Source organism: Fukomys damarensis, unplaced genomic scaffold, assembly GCF_012274545.1.
Source record: "Fukomys damarensis isolate Sample0158 unplaced genomic scaffold, DMR_v1.0_HiC HiC_scaffold_3, whole genome shotgun sequence".
Classification (NCBI taxonomy): domain Eukaryota; kingdom Metazoa; phylum Chordata; class Mammalia; order Rodentia; family Bathyergidae; genus Fukomys; species Fukomys damarensis.
Genome location: NW_022900915.1, coordinates 42,679,550 through 42,688,344, shown reverse-complemented (window position 1 = coordinate 42,688,344; position 8,795 = coordinate 42,679,550). Strand labels below are relative to the sequence as shown.

Here is an 8,795-nt window from a genome sequence, read left to right as displayed (position 1 = left end):
ATGAATAAGTGAGTTAATTATTAATGGCGCTTATCTGAAGATGTAAAAGATAGACACCTCTACTTTTGTACACTTCTTGGCTACTCCAGTTATATGTGAATGGGGGTAAAGTAGTTACTACAAGACAATAAATATAAGAAGGGGGAGATATTCAGATCTCATAATTTATTAACATATATTCATTACTCTCAAAGACAAATTTATTGGATTAGATTTATAACTATGCTTAGTAACGATAGGACAAATATACTCTGGGAAGATAACATGACAAGTTTTCTAAATATTGTATCAAGTTGACATGACTATAAAATTAATACAGATTTACTTTTTAACTACAAACAGTATAGTATCAAATAAAACAGAAGTTATCTATCATTGTCATAAAATAGATAAAATAGAGATTAAGCATTTCTAGTACATCTTTCCATTGATGTAGATGTTCTGTTTTTTCCAGTTTAAATTAATTATTACTACATTTATTATAGAACTACAACATTTACAAAATTGTTAACAAGGAAAACAAATACATAACATATGGCTTTTGTTTCAAGCTTCACCTACTATTATTTGTTTAAGGTAAAATATATGCGAATGGTTGTAAAAATCCAGATTTCCTGGCAGTTACTACATTGTATATAACAGAGAGGTAATGAAGAAAATACATGTAATATGTGATTTACATATAAACAAATTTTGCTTATTTACAAATTAAAACTGTTTAGCAATCTAACTTCTTTCTTTTAAAAGAAAGATCAATTAATTGTTAAAAAAAATCTTTAGTCTTTGCATTACAATTAATTCCTCAGGATTTTAATATTTCAATCACTTACAAACTGATAATTTCAATACAAGATTATATTTCTAAAATACATTTTAATGACCTGTTTTAGGGATGTTTTGATAAGATATCTTGGTAATAAAAATGTATTTTAAATTTTTAGGATAATTTTGATGTGGTTATGGAAAATTATTCAGATTAAAGTTTACTCCCAAAATGTGAGTGTTAATTAGTATTGCTTTATAGTACAATTCAATATCTAGTAGGGAAAAGCCTCACTCATAATTTTCCCCCATAGGATTTTATTGATAAGTCTTATTTATTATTCTAAATACACTTAGAATCATTTGGTCAAGTATTTTTTTTTTTTTCCCCAACAGATTTTGTTAGGGAAGGCAGGGTAGGGAGAGAGGAGAGAGGAACAAAGAAAGAAAGGTCCTTTTCAAGTCAAGAATTTAATTAAACTTTGATTTTCTTTTTTCTTTTTTTCCTTTTTTGGAAAAAAGCATTATTAGGGACTTTAAAAAAAATCCTGTTTTGAAAAGAAACACAGGGCTGAGGATCCATCTGAGTGGTGCCACCGCCTGCCTCGCAAGTGCAAGGACCCGAGTTTGATCCCTGGTACTAGAAAAATAAAATAAAAAGACAGTGCATGCAGATTGCTGTAAGGTCGTTTAAGTATTTCTAATTTTACGAAAAAGATAAAAAAGTCATTAGAGCTCCAATTGCTGAGGTGTAGACTGACAGCTTTAACACTGCTGAACGCTAGGTTACACAGCATTCTTACAAAAAGGGAAGTCAGTCAAAGACTGATCTGATGGACCAGAATTGGGATTTTGCAAAGCAACAGTTCCACTTTCCAAATAATCAGCTGGTTAAACATGTTCAGAAAGGTGCCGATCCATCAACCCGTCATTGTCCAGGGTCCGGACCAGAACTTCTTCTTAGTTTTGAACACAGTAGCAGGATATGGTTGTTGCTTTACCGGAGTCGGCAGGGCTGCAGGCTGTGTAGTCAACCAAAGCTGACAAGGCTGGGGAACACTTCTCCATATACACGTGCACCAGGCATTTCCTTACAAACTGAAAACGATCCATTAGCTTGCGGGGAGGGGGTTAAGGCAACCCTGGCATGCATGTTTAAGTGGCTTGTAAGTTATCTGCATAGAGGCAGTCCTCAAAATGGTTTTAAGTCTTAAATTTAATGTTTTTCTTAAAGCGTTTCCCCCCGTATTTTTATATACAGATTGTTTTTAATTTCATTTGGGTAGTGTTACCTTGTAATGGCTTTTTAGTTTAGAAAATTCCAATAAGCAAATAAATACATCTATCTGCATGTTGGAAGTGCACCTTCCAGCACACCGGCTTAAAGTGGAGTGAAAGCACTCACCAGGTTCTGAGTGAGTTGTGGCTTATGGTGGGGCTCCCAGAATCCTTTGACCTCACTCTGCCTTCTGGTCTGCTTGTGACACTGGGCAGTCCTTTCTTACAGAGCTATCGTATGTTCTAGGCTATGAAGGGTTAACTAATCCCCAAAATGAGGTATGTCATACTCACACGTCTTTAGAAGCTGTGATGTATGTGAAACAGCACTGTTAATCTTCTTAATAGGGATTAGTACAGTATGTCTCACTACTTTTTAATTCAAGGCACCTGAGTGAAAACAAATACAAAAAAAATCCCTAACTCTGAGCTCTATCTCTGATGCCTCTCCCTCCTTCCCTCCCTCCTCCTCCTCTTCCATTTCTCCTGTTTTGCTACATTCTCCTCAATGGCAAAACGTTTCACTCTACCTCCGACAGCATGTATAGACCAGTAGCTAACAAAAACTGGTCTAGTCAAGCCAAAGGGCCACAAAAGAACCAGGATACTGAAAGTTAAGCTTGTATAGCTGCAAACCATGTCACTTTTTGGCACCCGTGCAGATCTCATAAACCTAAAGAAGAGAAAGAAAAAACTTTTGTTACTTTCCTTTGTTGCTTGTCACTTATATATAGGCTATGGGAGAGTGTAATCTGTAGGTCTTACACATTTTAAAAGAAGGTATCTTCATTGGATAGAACTGAATGGTGGTCACTGATAGGAATAGGGCGTCCTCTATCTCTTCTCTCTGTTTTTTTAAAAAATATTATTTTGGGTTCTGTGACATTATTGTGAAAAATTAAAGTTGTGCAGTTCTTAATTTAGACGTGTACCACAAGTCAAGGGTAGACTAACAGTAGGGGGTGGGGTCTAGGCATCATGCCTCTGTCCGCAAACTCTTGAGCTTTTAAGTCTACTATGTCTGAACTGTGGTTTCTTGTTTATCTTTTTTTTCCTGAGTTGGACTGTAATGTATGGTCTGTCATCCTGTGAATCTTTAAAGTATGATTCAGGTATTGTTGTATTCTTTACTGTGTAACAAAGAAAGTTTAAAAATAAATAAATAAATACTGGTTTTACAGAAGTAATATTTCTGGCAGCTAAGAGAAGTGTCGAAGTCTGAAGGCATGAGCTGTATACGCTCCTGCTTGGAGACGAGCCATTTTCCTTCAGCCAGTCTCTACAGAAACCACGCTGACCTTTAGCGCCTAACATCTGTCCGTGCTGGAAATGAGAACCTGTGGATACCATGGGTGGTCGGTTCTTTCCTGGGGGAGACTGGCAGGAAGGTGTGAGCGCCTTGTTCTGTCCATCAGCACCTCTGTGCCTGGGGTGTTACTGGGTCATACAGGCTGCTCTCTTAATAGGAGTCGTATGGGATGGGCTGTGGGGAGGGAAAAGAACAGCTGAGTGGATGGGGAGAGGAGGAGAAACCTTAAAAAGGAGACACCTTAAACTGGGAGAACAGCTACTGAAGATGCTCACAGTTTTCCTGCAGGCCATTTGTATTTTTCAGAAAACAGACTCAGATGTGCCTCTGAGTCTGCACACACAACCCTGTCTGTTCCCTGCCCGCCCTCATACTTGCTGTTGAGTTAGGTGGCCACCAGCAGAGCCGCACTGCCCGTGCCTCAGGTTGACAGATTTATCTTAAAAATGCATCCGGAGACGAGTGAGGAACCAGGAAGCTCTCTGAAAGGATGAGAGAACTTGGGACAGGGATTAAGTAGAAGAACAACCACGGAACTGAGAATGGCAGAAAACTAGCCGCAGAGTCCTCCCGGGCATGAATTACACGTCTTGAGGTGTCAGCTGCCTGTCCCACTGTGAACGTTTCCTCACACAAGCAAAGTAAGCGAAAACAAAGACAGCAAAACACACACCTAAGAATTTTCCGATCATTCATGTGTCTGTGAAGTGCTCCACCAACTGAATTCTTCTACTCCTCTCTTCTTGGCTTTGCAATGGTCTCTTCACTTACATTCAGCGCATTGGCTGTGCTGACAGAGCTGCAGGAGTGCGAGTGCTGTCCAGGAGAAAAGGCTTTCTGTGCCAGCACCACTCACCGCGTGCCCTGTTGCTCTTCTCCTCTTTGTCCTCCTCGTCCTGTTCTCCTCCCTGCCAAATCTCCGGGTCCCCAGCACTCAGTCGTCGAGGAGCGGCTGATTAGTTCAGCCCGTCACGGTCCTTACTGAGGAGCCCTTTTGTGGCCTCTAAATGGGCGGCCTTTGTGTCGGCCCTCGGTCCCCATCCCGTGAACTGTGGCCGGGCAGGGTCACATGGCAGAAGACACGCAGATGGATGCCTGGGGGCTCCTGCGGCAGCTCTTTGTCCTAAAGACACTGTGGACGGTCCATCTGCTCTGGGAACGTTTTCCAGTTTATTCACATTCCCCAAACGCGTCAACCCTGATTGTGCCACAGACACCGGCGCTGACCTCAATCACCCAGAGGCAGAGGCACAGAAAGCAGGTCACAGCAGCCCTGCCAGTGACTTGGGTCTGGCCCGTGTGGCCGTGGGCGTGGCACACATATGACCTGTCCTGTCCACCTGTGACAGCACAGGAGTGTCAGCCAGCAGTGTATGTCAAGGTCTACCCTCCTGTGCACTAAAGGGGCCACTCCTGCCCTTGAAATGACCTCCAGCCTAGCAGGTCCCACAGAGGCCTGCTGTCCTGTACACTGAGACCAAGGCTGTCCCTGATCCTCTGTGTCTTGAATCCCACCAGTGCCGGCCAGCAGCAGCTGCTGTGTCAACTGCCCACAAGGCCACCACAGCTGCTTTTGTGCCACCACTGCCCTCCAAGCGGAGGCTTCTCTGGGCTGTAGAAAAGGTCATGGGATACACATGCCCAGGACCCAGGGCAGGGCAGCCAGCGTGGTTGCAGTGAGCTGTGTCCATTCACAGTACGGCTGTCAGTGCCAGGACCCTGCCAGGGCTGCTGTTACCCCTGGCAGGGCCACCCCTGGGGACTCTATGCCTGGTGCTTTTGGCTCCGAAGGCTCCAGGGAGAAACAAAATAGCATTTTTAGTTGTTCTTGTTCTTTATTCAAAAGTTCATCTTCCACAAACAGTCTTGCATCTAGAGAAGCTGGCCAAAGGGGCATCTAGGTGACAGATTGGGTTCCACATTAGCCTTACCTTACAATGTCACTGCTGGCTTCTTCCGTCCTTTATCTGTCAGTAGGATGAGTGCTTTCCCATGAGCTCTTTGGTCCCTTAAGTTATAGGAACAGGAGAGGACATAATCATCCCAAGGGTGGCAGAGCAATTAAACATCTGAGAAATCAGCTAGCTATACCTGGTTATAAAATTGACTGATTTAGAGCTTATCTGGCTTACAAATAGTCTATAAATATGTGTTTGAGGGAATTTAGGGATATCATACTATAACTAATTGCAATGTAACCGAAATATATTATTGGTATGGAAATTTAGGATTTTATCAGCTATAATCTTCCAGTTGTAGGAAAGAACACAGAAGGAAGGTTACAGGAACGGCAAGATCAAGATTCAAGAATTACTGTATTTATTCAGTACTGTCAACAGGAGAGAGACACTGAATTTTGTAGATAATAAATCTGAATTGATACAAATGCATCAACTATTTTGGCACAAACACCTCATTGTACTTTACCGTGCATGGTCCAAATAGAGAATTTCTCTAAGTTTATGGAAGAATGTTTGCTGTATTCCCATGTTTGCAGACAGTCCTCTGGACTCTGAAATATGTTGGCTTTGAGTATGAACACAGTTTGCGTGGTGTGAATCACCCAAACTGACACTTTGCATAAATACATGGAGATACAAGAAGGCAGGACCCACCCAGAGAGATGCAAAGTGGCAAGTTTCAGCATGTGGATGAAGAACAGGGCTTAGTACTAAGTTCCAAGTACTTCAACCTCTAAATAATAAAAACAATAAATAATAAAAGAAGAGAAGCTTTGTAAAACAAAACCAAGGAAGAGTGGCCTAGACATGTACAAGATAGCCTAGAAGACTGACATCACAGACAATAAAAGAGCATTTTAAAGCCAGGCATGGTGGTGCACACCTGTAATCTCACCATTCTGGAAGGCTGAGGCAGGAGGATTGCAAGTTTGAGCCCAGCCTGAGAAATTTAGACTCTCTCCTAAAGAAGAAAAGGGAGAGGGGCTGGCGGTATAAGTCAGTGCAAAGGCCCTGGGCTCATTCCTGTGACCTCCTCCCTAGAAAGGAGCTCATTTCAGCTAAGAATGATGTTGTCCTGTGTCCCTGAGTGATCCAAAAGCTCAAGGTGCAGACAGTTAAAATCTGACCTTCACAACGATGTAAAATCCACAGTACTCAGAAAATTCACTCAGCTCATCAGTTAAAGATAAAAACAATCTGCTGTTGAGGATGGATCATGCAGAAGTTGCAAACCAGAGATGTAAACGGTCGAAGACATACTGGAAATAACTTACTAATAAACAAGGAACTGCTCCCCCCGCCCCCGGCACTCTTGGCCAAGTTAATCAGTGAGGACCACGGACATCATTTGCATTCGTCTCTGCCAAGAAGCCCACGAGTGGATGTCAGCTGCATCTCTCTTCCTGCTGAGCTGCAGAGTAGTAGAATCAATCAGCCCCGAAGGTAAATGCTGGTACAGATCTGTCTAATGCCCAAGCGAGCGGACAATGAAGGGACCCTCACCGCTCACGCTTTGTGAGTGGGGCCGAATGCAGTCTCGGGAGAGCTCCAAACACTGGCGCAGTGACACGGTGCTCACGGGGTCTCCGCACCAGAGAGAGGTTGAGCAGAGTCCATAGGGGCAGAAGGGAAGCCGGCGAGCTAGGAGAGTCAGGTCCTAGACACAGTGGATGCCCGCGAGTCCTTGGAGGCTGGGCAAGCGCAGAGGCAGAAAGGAGGGGGAAGATGCGGAGGGGGTGGATTTTCCTTCAGGAAGAAGGGAATGACCGCAGGGAAGCCTCTCTCTCTCTCTCACACCATGTGAGTGCTATACCGTTACTTCTCACTGCAAAGGTCTAAAATGCTCTGTCTTTTCCCAACTCTGCTAAAATCTGTGGCAGAAAAAAAAAAAAAAAGATAAAAGAATGAGTTTATGCTCCTCCAAGCGCTCCGCAGGCCAACTCTCCCTTCTTTGTAGTATTTGGGATTAAATCCATGGCCTTCACACTGAGCCATGTCCCCAGCCCTTTTTTTAAAAAAATGTTACTATTATTTAAAGACAGTGCCTCACTGAGTTGCTAAGCACTCCAGGCTGGATTTAAACTTGAAATCCTCCTGCCTCTGCCTCCCAGAGTCCTGGAACCCAGCATGCACCAGCATGCCCAGCTCACAAGTCCCTTAAGAAACATGACTACAAGTCCCTGCCTACTTAGGCTCAGAGTGAGTTCTGACTCCCTAGGGGATGATCCACTCATTGGCCAGAAGCCAAAAGGGCAGCCTGGAATAGAGTTCCTCAGCAAGATTCAAACCAACTACCAGAGAACCAGACTTTCTTCTCTCTCAGAAAGACTGAGATTCAGATAGAGAAGGAAGGAGAGTTGGAAATGGGACCAGGAGCTGAAAGGTGCAAAGGAGGGAGAAAAGCAGCAGCTGCGAAGCAGCAGAGCCCTAAGGAAGAAAGCCAAGGTTGGGAACGGAGGAGGCGGAGCCTGCGCTCAACGCACTGCGTTGGCCGTGGCCGGGTGGTGAGCCGTGGTGAGGAGGGCGGGTGTCTTGGTTCACGGTGCTTTATCGGTGCAGGGCTGCGGTCCTTGATGCCGCTCACGGCGGGGAGCTGGTCCGTGTGCACAGTGCTCCTCGTTCTCTTCCCTTCCTCTCTCCTTCCCCTTTCCATTTACCAAAGACCTCGCTCCGTGTTTCCTATTCTCTAGTTTCCTTAGCTCTTGAGATGATTTATATTCGGGTTTCTCATATAAGAGAAGCTGTGCACTGAACGCTGCAGTCTCAAGGGACATCCACTTTCCTACAGATGATTCAAGTTTCTTCTTCTTCAGGGCTGAGTAGCACCGCACTGTAGACGAATACGGTGGACCCTCAGATACTCCCAGACAGATGATCTACTTGGGTTAATCAGGTTTAATGCAAGACTCTTCTGCCTCTGGTCATCTATAGTGTGTACCCAGGTAAACATCCAGATCTCGGCTGCATTGACTTAGTTACAACCAGCCCTCGGAAACCAATGGAGTCCGTAAGTCAAGGGTCCACTGTAGCACATTTCTTTGTCCAGTCATCTCTTGATGGGGATACAGACTGATTCTGAGAACTGCGACCCACATAGTAGCCCACATCACTGTAACAGTCTAGCATCTGAGGGGAGCACTGCCAGAACTCCCTTGTCTGTCTCCAGGGTAGCTGCTGCAAGCACTAACTCCAGTATGAAGTGATACTCAACAGGAAGTCACCTCTTCTTATTTCATTTATACCCAATAATGCGTCTCACGGTCACACTTGCATCTAACACACTGATGGCACCCACCCCTGTCTCTTCCTCTCTCCCATATATTCATGTCAACTGCAGGAGATTGTTTTTTCTTTGTTTTTTTTTGAGACAGGGTCTTAAGACAGGGTCTGAGACTGATCTGGAACTCACTATGTAGCTGGTCTTGAACTCACAGCGATGCTCCTGCCTCAGCCTCCCGAGTGCTGGGATTACAGGCGTGCAACAC

The 8,795-nt window shown here is 44.1% G+C and overlaps 1 long non-coding RNA gene across 1 annotated transcript; it reads right to left on the bottom strand.

Moving 5' to 3' along the window:
* Positions 1-1,182: 1,182 nt before the first annotated feature.
* On the bottom strand, positions 1,183-5,651 carry LOC104871292. The gene is made up of 4 exons (XR_782804.3): positions 2,806-5,651; positions 2,571-2,713; positions 2,335-2,430; positions 1,183-1,860 (listed from the first exon to the last, which is right to left on the bottom strand). It is a non-coding gene; the product is annotated as an uncharacterized LOC104871292 (long non-coding RNA).
* Between the last annotated feature and the right edge of the window lie 3,144 nt (positions 5,652-8,795).